At 42.5% G+C, this 12,646-nt stretch overlaps 1 protein-coding gene across 2 annotated transcripts in view; it reads right to left on the bottom strand.

Moving 5' to 3' along the window:
* The window catches only part of LOC106607926 (protein tyrosine phosphatase non-receptor type 14), a 95,216-nt gene extending 87,319 nt beyond the window's left edge, over positions 1-7,897 (bottom strand). The window contains exon 1 of one of the 2 annotated variants that reach the window (XM_045720928.2): positions 7,424-7,897. The gene's annotated coding sequence lies outside the window, so the exon portion shown is untranslated. The remainder of the gene's footprint in view (positions 1-7,423) is intronic. The other variant, XM_045720929.2, reaches the window with a different exon arrangement.
* Between the last annotated feature and the right edge of the window lie 4,749 nt (positions 7,898-12,646).

Raw genomic sequence — 12,646 nt, 5'->3', positions numbered from 1 at the left:
CCAAGTAAATAAGTGAACTGTAAAATTAAATAAACCTTAAACAGAGACTTTGTGTGTGTGTGTGTGTGTGTGTGTGTGTGTGTGTGTGTGTATGTGCGTCAGGGTTTCTGTTAGCCGGCAATAGCCATCTTTTGGCCGATGAAAAATTTGAAAAGCCCGATAAATAGGCCAATTTTCCAGGAGAAGAAGAAAAAATCCCAATGCAAAATAATACTTCTTAGTCTATTCATTGATGGAAATACCAGTTGATGGAAATACTTTTGACTAGTCGTGCTTATTGGTCTATAAGTTCATTTGCATCATTTTGTGGAATTAAATTGGCGCATGTACAGTATACAGTATATTAGTTGTGTATCTTATTTATCACACTCGTAAAGCATGCAGATACAGAGACTTTGAGCAGAAAAAAAAATCGGTCAGGCTGTTGCTACAGCATCTTAAACAGCAAATGCATAGGCAACGGAAGGCAGGCTTCCGCAGCGCGGCACACGCCACTTTGCAATGAGCTGGAGGCAGTAAGACGATGATTATTATTTGAAATATACTTCATTGTTTGAAACCTGAAAATTGTAGTTAACACTATCGATGTTTGCTCTACTGTGGGAATTGTGATCGAATCAATGCAATATTAGCCACTTTCAATGTAATATACCGAAAGAAAACCAACTATGTAAGATTTAGTATGCAGAACTAACTGTGCACAAAATGTTCCTGTAGGCAGAGCGTATTGGAGTAGGATTCTATTGCATTGACAGGCATGACTCTGGCCCGTACTCTACACAGACCGGTGTGCCATAACCAATCAGAGCTGCAGTAGGCCTATATGCAAATAGCCTTTGCCATATATGGATCTGTGCCATTCACTTTGAACAGGACTGTGTTTAGGCTACCGTGGTCATGAGTAGATGCACTTGTTTTGAGATCAAAGTGAGAGCTGTATGTAGCCACAAATGCAACTTTGGTTCATATTCTTTGCTAGTTAGTGAGTTATTAGCCCAGTTATAGCTCATTTCTAGTCAACAATGGGGGAGTAGTTGCTTCCAACAAGAGCACAAAAACAACATTTTCAGTCACCTCCTCGTCTGAAAGACAAGTGGATAAACAGGTTAATGTCAAGCCCTGCATGTTTTTCTTTCAAGTCTCATGGAATGTAGGCCAACATTGAACACCACATATTGGCTGCTAGGCTGAATGATAGAACAGCTATTTCCATGTTCAAAATATTATGGGATGTGTTTTTACATTGTTTTTCATGGAAGCCAATCTAGTAGGCCTACATTATGATCAAATAGCCACAGTAGCCTACTTGGCCACTGTTAAAACTGTCACTTAAAAGTGGGTACAGCCTCAGTGTTCACAGTAAACGGAGCTGGAAATTGCACATCATTTTCACAATGTTCAAGTTTGCACTCAGCATACAAGAAATTTGCTCAGTGCCACAAACAATTTGAGGGAACACTGTTAGCAACCCATGCAAGTTGTTGTGAATTAGATCTCCCCTCTTTCTACATTTCTAAGGGATATTTTAATCTCTGTCACATGAAACCGCTCGCATGTGCAGTGTGCTTTGACAAATGTGTTTTCCATTACTGCCTTCTGCGCTTATAATGTGAATAAATAATAGTTTATCAACATTTTAAGCGAAACATTCTGACCTGTTGCATCAGACTCATTGCTATATGAGTAAATGTGGACCGTTCTACTAACATCTTCAAAGCGCGCGTCAGAATTCAGCAAGAAGAACCGCACATTGTTGCATTCTCAACTTGCAAGTGCTGTTAATATGAATGACCATAATCTAAATGTGATTCCTGTCATTCTGAGCCCCGTGGGTGGACTCCCTGATCAGGTTACACACCCAATGCATAAGGGTCCGGTAAATTTCTCAAATGTCTGGGAAATTAAAATGTTGCCAGTCAAATGTCCGGCCCCATATTTTCCTAACAGAAACCTGTGTGTATATTGGCATCAGTGCCCTGGTGTTCTGGACTGGAATGAACTGGTCATGTTCAGCGTTCCTAACTGCAGTTCCCATGTAAACAGAGCTGTCACCCTGACAGGAGGAGGAGGATCAAAGAGGACAAGTCTCAGTGACACTCGGCAGAGACGTTTTTCCGAACCTGGACCGCCGCACCACGACTCATCCTGTGCCACAGGAAACAGTCGCTGATGTCATGGAGAGAGTAGGGAGCGAATGAGAGGGAGAGATAAAGAGAGAGAGAAAGGGGGAGGCCAAGTGAGAAAGTGTGTCTGTGTATGTGAGAGAGTTGGGGAGGAGAGAAAGTTAACCCAACCAACTCTACCACCATCCTTCTTTCTAATGAGAGGATGAGAAAATGGAGAGAATGATAGAGGGACAGAGAACAGAGAGAGGGGGGGGCTGGTGAAACCCCTGTCACCCCTATCCCAGGCTCTTATCATGTTAGTCCAGTTGGTTGAGGGGGTGTTGGGGACAGAGGGAGGGAGGGAGGGAGGGGTGGAGGGAGTATCAACATGGAACCGTATCTGAGCAACTACCTCCAACACAACAGTATGGGACAGGCTGTGTCTACTGAAATTCAGCAGCCACCACTTTACAGCTAGATTTTCCATGCCCCCCCCCCCCCAACCACATCACACACACACACACACACACACACACACACACACACACACACACCACACACACACACACACACACACACACACACACACACACACACACACACACACACACACACAAAAGCAGCATGTAGGCCACACATACACACACACAGAGACACACACACACACACAAATGCAATAACCCACAAACACACACAGAAACATACGAGCACATTCACACACACACACCCAACACAAAATAACTCACTCACCAAAAACCACTAAGCGTGCTTTCTCATGCCAAATCCTCAGTCAACATTCAACCTCCGAGGGGCTTCCCAACAAAACACTATACAACATTGCTATGCCTCTTTCTCTCCTGTCTACTCTTTCTCTCTGCAATACAGAGATATCTGTAGCAAGAAATTAGAATGATGACAGAAGAGGCTTTCTGTGTGTGTGTGTGTGTGTGTGTGTGTGTGTGTGTGTGTGTGTGTGTGTGTGTGTGTGTGTGTGTGTGTGTGTGTGTGTGTGTGTGTGTGTGTGTGTGTGTGTGTGTGTGTGTGTGCACGCGACTGCGCGAGCGCATATGTGTGTGAATGTATGTGCAGGTGTATGTGTGCTTGTTTGTGTGTGTGTGTTGTGTACCTGACTGGCCAGGAGGGCGGGCTGTAGAGTGACTGACAGCTTCCCTGCAGCAGCAGGTGAGTGGAATGAGTACCTGGGATAGAGAGGGACGGGTTGAGACATGTCTGCCTCTGTTATTGTCTGAGGTGAGGTGCTGCTGTAGAGCTGCCTTATACAACTCACAAACACAGAAGTACTATCCTCTCTGTACACTTCCCAAAGAATAAAATATAACAGGATAGAATGAAATCCAATAGCGCAGAGTGGTGCAGCGGTCTAAGGCACTGAATCACAGTGCTAGAGGTGTTACTACAGACCCGGGTTTGATCCTGGGCTATGTCACAACCGGCCGTGATCAGGAGTCCCATAGGGCGGCGCACAATTAGCCCAGCGTCGTCTGGGTTTGGCCGGGGGGGCTTTACTAGTAGGCCCTCATTGTAGATAAGAATTTGTTCTTAACTGACTTGCCTGGTTAAATAAAAATAAATAAAGAATATGGCTGCACAGAAGTAGGTAACCCAAGCATACAGATATAGCTGCCTACTAGCAACATTCTTAAAGAGATTCTCCTGTGCTTTTTAAAATACTTTTAAGCCAGTAGTTTTGAAAGGAGCGCTCACGAGAGCCAAAAGTGGTCCCCAAAAATTGCATACTACGTCACATACTCTGCTGTGTGTGCATCCTGCTAGCTGTCAATCAAATGGCGAGGGGCTGAGCTTCATTGGTTGAAACTCAAATTGCTAGGGGGCTTGCCCACGTGGGGCGTAGCACAGCTTTTAGTAAACAGTAGCTTTCAAAATAGGGATTTTGTGGCTAATTGAAGTAAAACAGTTATTCTGCTCATAGATTATGCATGTACAGTATGAAGGACACATTGACACATCCAGCCCAAAGCGGGAGGTTTAAAAAAGACTTACTAGTCACCAATGTTCTGGAGCATGTCTTTAAAGCCACTGCCAGTCAAGCTCTTCAGCTCCTCTACCAGTGTTTAAAAAGCTGCTGCTGTGTACTCCCAGTCCACTTGTGCTAGCACCATATAATTTGCTCAGCATGCCATTGAGGTTATAAAGGCGACCAGATGTGTGTGTGGGGGGGCACGCCTCCTGCAGCTATGCTATATATGCCATTACTGTACTCTCCTACTTTACAGTGGTAGTAATTCTAGGTGCATGTCCAAACAGATTGCTCTCACTCACACACACCATTTTGAACACAGTGCTGGAGTCTTAGTTTTTCCCAGCAATGTGCTAATGCAAATGGCATTACCGCTACTCAAGAGTGGGAGACAGTGCTGGAGGCCCAGTCCCTTCCAGACAATTTCCTGGACAAAATGTTTAAACTTGGTGTAAACTTGGCAGTAGAAAACCTAAACAGTATATTTGACCTCTCAGCTTCCCTATCAAATCTAAAAATGTCAAGCAGACAACCTAAGAAAATTAACAACAATGACAAATTGTTTGATGAATAATGCAAAAACCTAAGAAAGAAATTGAGGATCCTATCCAACCAAAAACATAGAAACGCAGAAAACCTGAGTCGACGGCTTCACTATGGTCAATCACTAAAACAATACAGAAATACACTACGGAAAAAGAAGGAACAGCACGTCAGAAATCAGCTCAATGCAATTGAAGAATCCATAGAATCTAACCACTTCTGGTAAAATTGGAAAACACTAAACAAACAACAACACAATTATTTATCCAAAACAGAGATATATCGATAAACCACTTCTCCAATCTGTTGGGCTCTATAACAAAGAACAAACAGCAAAAACATATACATGATCAAACAAAAATGGTAGAATAAACTATTAAAGACTAACCGAACCCACTGGATTCTCCAACTACATTGAAGGAACTACAGGACAAAATACAAACCCTCCAACCCAAAAAGGCCTGTGGGGTTGATGGTATCCTAAATGGAATGATAAAACATACAGACCACAAATTCCAATTGGCTAAACTTAAACTCTTTAACATCTTCCTCAGCTCTGGCATATTCCCCAATATTGACTTGCCTAGTTAAATAAAGGTAAAATAAAATAAAAAATACAATATTTGGAACCAAGGACTGATCACCCCAATCCACAAAAGTGGAGACAAATTTGACCCCAATAACTACCGTGGGATATGCGTCAACAGAAACCTTGGAAAAATCCTCTGCTTTATCATTAACAGCAGACTTGTACATTTCCTCAGCAGAAACAATGTACTGAGCAAATGTCAAATTGGCTTTTTACCAAATGACTGTACGACAGAAAACGTATTCACCCTGCACACCCTAAATGACAAACAAACAAACCAAAACAAAGGCAAAGTCTTCTCATGCTTTGTTGATTTCAGGGGTCTGCTATACAAATTGATGGACAGTGGTGTTGGGGTAAAAACATACGACATTATAAAATCCATGTACACAAACAACATGTGCGGTTAAAATTGGCAAAAAACACACAAATTTCTTTCCACAGGGCCAGAGGGTGAGACAGGGATGCAGCTTAAGCCCCACCCTCTTCAACATATAAAATCAGCACCTGGCCTCACTCTACTAGAATCTGAAGTCAGATGTCTACCGTTTGCTGATGATCTGGTGCTTCTATCCCCAACCAAGGAGGGCCTAGAGCAGCACCTAGATCTTCTGCACAGGTTCTGTTAGACCTGGGCCCTGACAGTAAATCTCAGGAGGACAAACTAAACTAGAATGCTATTTGGCCCTAAACAGAGTACACAGTGGCAGAATACCTGACCACTGTGACTGACCCAAAATTAAGGAAATCTTTGACTATGTACAGACTCAGTGAGCATTGCCTTGCTATTGAGAAAGGCCGCCGAAGGCAGACCTGGCTCTCATGAGAAGACTATGTGCACACTGCTCACAAAATGAGGTGGAATCTGAGCTGAACTTCCTAACCTCCTGCCAAATGTATGACCATATTAGAGACACATATTTCCCTCAGACTACACAGACCCACAAAGAATTCAAAAACAAATCCAATTTTGATAAACTCCCATATCTATTGGGTGAAATACCACAGTGTGCAATCACAGCTGCAAGATTTGTGACCTGTTGCCACTAGAAAAGGTCAACAAGTGAAGAACAAACACCATTGTAAATACAACCTATATTTATGTTTATTTATTTTCCCTTTTGTACTTTAACTATTTGCACAACGTTACAACACTGTGTATAGACATAATATGACATTTGTAATGTCTTTATTATTTTGGAACTTTTGTTAGTGTAATGTTTACTGTACATTTTGTATTGTTTATTTCACTTTTGTTTATCATCTATTTCACTTGCTTTGGCAATGTTAACATATGTTCCCATGCCAATAAACACCCTTAATTTGAAATTGACAGAGACTGAGGCAGACATGTTTAAACACACACACTTGCATACCCACACACACATGCATACAAACCCTTTTTCACATGCATCAACACCTGCGTCCACACACAGTATTGGTTTCTTCATTATGTTCTCTTCTTTTCAGAGGTCAGTAACGTGACATGCCATAGACAGACAGTGATGTTGCCACCATGGACCTGGCTTGCATTTCTATATGACGCTTGCATAGACCTTGGACTCAACACTCATCTATCTGCTCTCTCCTCTCCTTTCATTCTCTTTTCACGGCCTTGCCTTGAGCTGTTTCATCATCTGAATTATCCACCTCTCTGAAAATGTGCTCTCTAGTAACTGTTATATGCATGGTATAACACAGCTATTGCAGCCTACATGCAGAGAAAACCAGACACACAATACCGTCTAAGCCTATTTCTAGCCTAGGCCTACCCAAGACAGCAGATGTTTTTGATGAGTTTTCGTTTTTGGAAGCAAACACAAAAGCGCATTGAACAGATGAACCCTTTCCCACTGCAGGTCGCGGCTTGCCCTGAAACCCCGCCGCGAGACCCCCTGGAATGTTCCTGTTTGACTGACGAAAAAAAGTAGCTCTACGTGGACAGGCAGGCAGGCGAGGCGAACGCATATGGCCTTCACTTTGCCTGCTCCCTGCATAAAACTACTATTGACATGGGTTTAGCCTACTAAGCAAGCTTTTGACTTGGCTGAATGAGGAATAACCCATAAAATAGTATTGCGATTTTATCATGGTAACAAAGCGCCGTTATTTTGTTGCACTAAAAGCGTTCCCTTGAAAGCAAAAAAATCAATAAAAAGCAGCCAATCGACTGGTAGAGACACCCACCGTATTTCCTTTGCTACATGCCGAAATTGTGTCTGCGCTGAGGAAATTCTGCGAGCTCGACGGAGTGGAACGGCCTCCTCAAATCCGCAAAATTGAGTTAATCCTCAAAAAAGTTTTAATCTCCATTTCCATTTGTCAAAATTCTGTCTGAAATTGTTAAAATTAAGTATTTTATTCCAGAATACACAAAATCTGTCGAAAAGGAGAATAAAGAAAAAACTCCAAAGGAACTTTACCCCTCAAGATGCGAGTCGTAGGCTATATCCTAGTCTTCAACTGAGTGAAGTTCATGAGCCCCAAAAGCAAAACAACATTCGGCAAAGTTATCCAAGTTGGGCCAAAAATATAAAAAAGTTGGTGTTCGACTTTCCCTTAGACCCTGGGTTTTGTGATATAACGTCGACTCCACAACTCCGGAGCAGCCGAGAGCAGCGCATAGGTTCAGATACGTAGCCTATGTCCCGTCCCTTCTGACATCACATCATGGAATTTCAGGAATGCAAGGCTAACGGAGAAGTGGCGGCTCCTCGTTTAATGGTTTTAGGCGAGAGATGACTAAACAGGGAACAAAGGGGACCCGCTTATATATTTATGTCCTTTCGCCTTTGTTAGTAGGATAGCCTATATAAAAAGCCTTTCTCCCGAACAGTTCCTGCAACTTCTTCTCCTTCAATTCAATAAAGAAATTTCACTAGGAAATGTAGTAAACTATAATTTATTTGGAACTTCTCTAATTATTTATTTATTTAATATTTCATATGCATTAGCATTTTCTTCTAAACAACACAAGTCCCAACATAATCTGATGAGAAATGGGTTGGATGCTTTAGTATCACCATTAACTAAAACTGACTTTTGAAGACTGTTAGTTTGGATTTGTAACCAAACTGCACCCTCTGGTGGCCATATCCTTTCTGATTCAGATTGACTTTGGGGAAAGCAATAATATGATGAAAAACAAGTCCGGATCATTGCTTTACCAAGCATATTCACTCAGTTTCAGTCATATAAACTACCTAGACTCTATTAATTGAGAATCAATTGAATTAATATATATTTAAGTGCATTAAACAACATTAGGTCTGTACATGCAAGCCAGGCGCCAGAAAGAATCAGTTGGACTTTATCTTATTTTTATAGGCGGACCGTTTTTTTCCACGGGGCCTCCTGTGTGCATGCACTTTACCATACGGACACATTGATAGCCAACACCATGATCCACTGGCGGCTAAAGAAATTAACACATTGAACTTTGAGATAGCCTATAGGCCATTGGTGATTTTAGCTTGTAAATCTTTGTGGGGAAAACTCCCCCCAATTTTTGTTTATGCATGCCAGCAAAGCAACACAACACAAAACAATATATTAATTGCACTATAACGGTGACAAATGGTGCCCACAAACTGTTAGGGCCAACCTAAAGCTGTCCCAACAGCAGAGCTTTCTTTTCAGCACCATGGAGTGAATCCTTACCACTGCTACACCTGGCATCTGGCAACGCAACAGTTAATTCAGCCTCATTTCCTGCCCTTTTTAAAAGCATAGCTGATATTGCTGACTTGCTTAAACAAATGTGATTTCTACTGACGATTGAGACACAACTATGGCATAAGGGATCGACGTGCGGATAAGAGGCAATCCATCATTTTGATTATGACATTAATGAGCGAGCTAGGACAGACGTAGTCAATATAACCATTTGTTCAGCACTTTTGAAATGTACAGTGAAAGAATTCAGAACATGGGCCATTCTTACAGTATTTTCCCTGTACACCAAGTCAGAACTGTAGGATAAATAAAGGTGGCATATAACCAGACAATAAAAGCTCTTACAAAATATGATGACTAAAACATGCTATAGGCTACATGTGCACCACCAAGTCAGAACAGTAGGCTAAGTTATGAAATTGAAAGGGACCAAATTATTAGGGTGAGGCACATGGGCTACTAACAGTTTACTACACAACATACAGTTAGTATTACTTTCTTAGCTACAGTGTACATATCTCTCTGGCATATTACATAATTTATGCAGCAGCATACAAGACATTTTTGGACTCACCTTGTTGTGCTGTGCTCACTTGAACAGGAAGGTGGCGTGGCGGTCCTTCTCGTGGGAAAATTTTGTCAACAAACGTTGTCATCAAAGTCTGGCATTCTCTGGATTTATGGTGCTTTCAAGACTACTGGGAACTCTGAAAAAAGGTGAATCATGACGTCAGTGATCTTCAGGTCGGAGAAAGAGGGCAGAGTTCCTGACTTGGAATTTGGAGTTGGATGACCGTTCAAAACTTATTTTCCCAGTCGAAGCTAGTTTTTTCCAGAGTTCCCAGTTGTCTTAAACTCACTGAAGTCTGAAAATGTCCCAGTTCCGAGTTTCCAGGTGTTTTGAACCCAGCAGAAGTCATGCGATGGGTAACGGTGCTTCGTGGGTGTCAATGTATTCAACCTTTTCTGGCCAATGGTGTGTTGCAAGTGTTAAACCCAGACTTGGACCATATGGAACAGTGTAGGTTCCGTCCCTCTCTTCGCCCCAACCTGGGCTCGAACAAGGGACCCTTGCATACATCAACAACTGACACCCACGAAGCACCGTTACCCATCGCCCCACAAAATCCGCGGCCGTTGCAACACAAGGGGAACAACCACTTCAGGTCTCAGAGCGAGTGACGTCACTGATTGAAACGCTATTAGCGCGCACCATCGCTAACTAACTAGCCATTTCACATCGGTTACACAGACACCCTCTCCACTGAATAGCAGGCTAGTGATTGCTTTGCAAATCTTTCAGTTAACCACTGATTCCTTCTTGTCACGTGCTCCCTCTCCGGTCACCAGGCTGCTCATTAAGGCGCACACCAGTCAGCATCGTTACGCGCGTTAGCGCCATATGACACTCACCTGGACTCCACCACCTCCTTGATTACCTGACCTATATATGTCACTCCCCTTCGTTCCTTTCCCAGGCGTTATTGTTTCGGTTTCTGTGTCATGTCTGTGCGTTGTTCGTGGTTTCTTGTTTGAATTAGGTTGAGTTTATTTATTGAAACACTCACTCCCCAAACTTGCTTCCCGACTCTCAGCGCACTCGTTACACTTCCAAACCACTCATTGTTAAATTTGCAATTTTCAACTTGTTGTGTAATGTCCAATGGCAGGTGAGCACCGATACGTTTTATGTATAATTTCTCTTCATATGACAAGGATTGAAAAGGATTTGCCAGTAGATTGTCAACGTGATTCACGATGATGACTGTTTGCTAGCTAACAGTCTGATGTTGACATGATATGTCCAATCAAAGATATAGTAGATATAACTTGATTTGACGTCATTTTGTCTATAGCTTCCATTGTCAGCTAAGTAAAATACATAGGCCTAAGCCAACAAATGAAAACAGTACAAAATATCCAGATAAAATGCAGTTTTTTTCAATCGCATTCATTTCTCTACTCTGCCTGTCTGCCTCGCTTTCTTTGTCTTGACTTGAGCTCTCACTATTGAAGTGCAACACTGTATCAACTCAGCAGGTGGGCGTGCTCTGGCTCGTGTGTTCCCTCAAGTTAACCTGACAGAGAAACCACACACATGCTCATTACTCCCATGGAGCACTCCAAACAAAAGACAATTAGAACACTGGGCAAAATCCTAAATTATTGTTATGAAATTAACCAAAACTTGTTTCTCACAAGGGTAGCAGGTTGTGAAGTCTGCAAACAACCTTTCCACACCTACAATGACAACAGTAAATTAATGTAATGCATGTATTATCATACACTATTCATACAAAAGTATGTGGACACCCTTTACCATTAGTGGATTTGGCTATTTCAGCCACACCCGCTGCTGACAGGAGTATTGTGAAGTGGAAACGTCTAAGGGCAACAAGTGGTAAGCCACACAAGCGCACAGAACGGGACTGCGAAGTGCTGAAGCGCGTAGCGCATAAAAATCATCTGTCCTCAGTCTCAATACTCACTACTGAGATCCAAACTGCCTCTGGAAGCATCGTCAGCACAAGAACTGTTCGCAGGGAGCTTCATGAAATGGGTTTCCATGGCCAAGCAGCTTCACACAAGCCTAAGATCACCATGCGCAGAAGCCTAAAATCCCCATGCACAATGCCAAGCGTCGGCTGGAGTGGTGTAAAGCTCGCAGCCATTGGACTGGAGCAATGGACGGACCGGAGGACGCTACCTACCCGAATGCATAGTGCCAACTGTATAGTATGGTGGAGGAGGAATAATGCTCTATGACTGTTTTTCATGGGTCGGACTAGGCCCGTTAGTTCCAGTGAAGGGAAATCTTAACACTACAACATACAATGACATTCTAGACGATTCTGTGCTTCAAACTTTGTGGCAACAGTTTGGGAAGGCCCTTTCCTGTTTCAGTATGACAATGCCGATTTGCACAAAGCGAGGTCCATATTGAAATGGTTTGTCGAGATCGGTTTGGAAGAACTTGACTGGCCTACACAGAGCCCTGACATCAACCCCATCAAATACCTTTGGGATGAATTGGAACGCCAACTGCAAGCCAGGCCTAATCACCCAACATCAGTGCCCGACCTCACTAATGCTCTTCTGGCTGAATGGAAGCAAGTCCCCGCACCAACATCCAGTGGAAAGCCTTCCCAGAAGAGTGGATGCTGTTATAGAAGCAAAGGGGGCGACCAACTCCATATTAATGTCCATGATTTTAGAATGAGATGTTGGACGAGCAGGTCATGTAATTTAAAGTAATGTAACCAAATGACGGTTAAACATGTAGGCCTACTGGTTACACATGTCATGTGAAATTGATCAAGCATTCAAAGGGCAAACAATTCAATGAAACAATGAATGTGCAAAAATTGATGGGAGAAAGTGGAGCACATTCTGGAGAGCTGAGTGCATGCATTCTGAAGAGAGACGCCCATATCTTTGCCACACAACATTTTTAATAATACTCAAAGACACCTTATCTTCACACATTTTAGATGCTTTTCACTGAAAACCTCAACTCAATAATCAAGCCCTATATTGCCACGTGCGCTGCCCAAATGGCTGGCTTCTTAAATGTACATAGGCCAACGCACTTCTGAAACACTCCACAGCTATTTCAAATAAAAATAAGCTTATGATGCTGCGTGGCTAACTCAAGCTCTCTGGTAAAGTATTCTGAATGATTTTACTTACACAGGAGTAATTATATCATTTTGGCAAAACATCAATTTACTTTAA

Source organism: Salmo salar, chromosome 06 (assembly GCF_965601325.2).
Source record: "Salmo salar chromosome 06, fSalSal1, whole genome shotgun sequence".
Taxonomy (NCBI): domain Eukaryota; kingdom Metazoa; phylum Chordata; class Actinopteri; order Salmoniformes; family Salmonidae; genus Salmo; species Salmo salar.
This window is presented reverse-complemented; position numbering and strand designations above follow the sequence as displayed.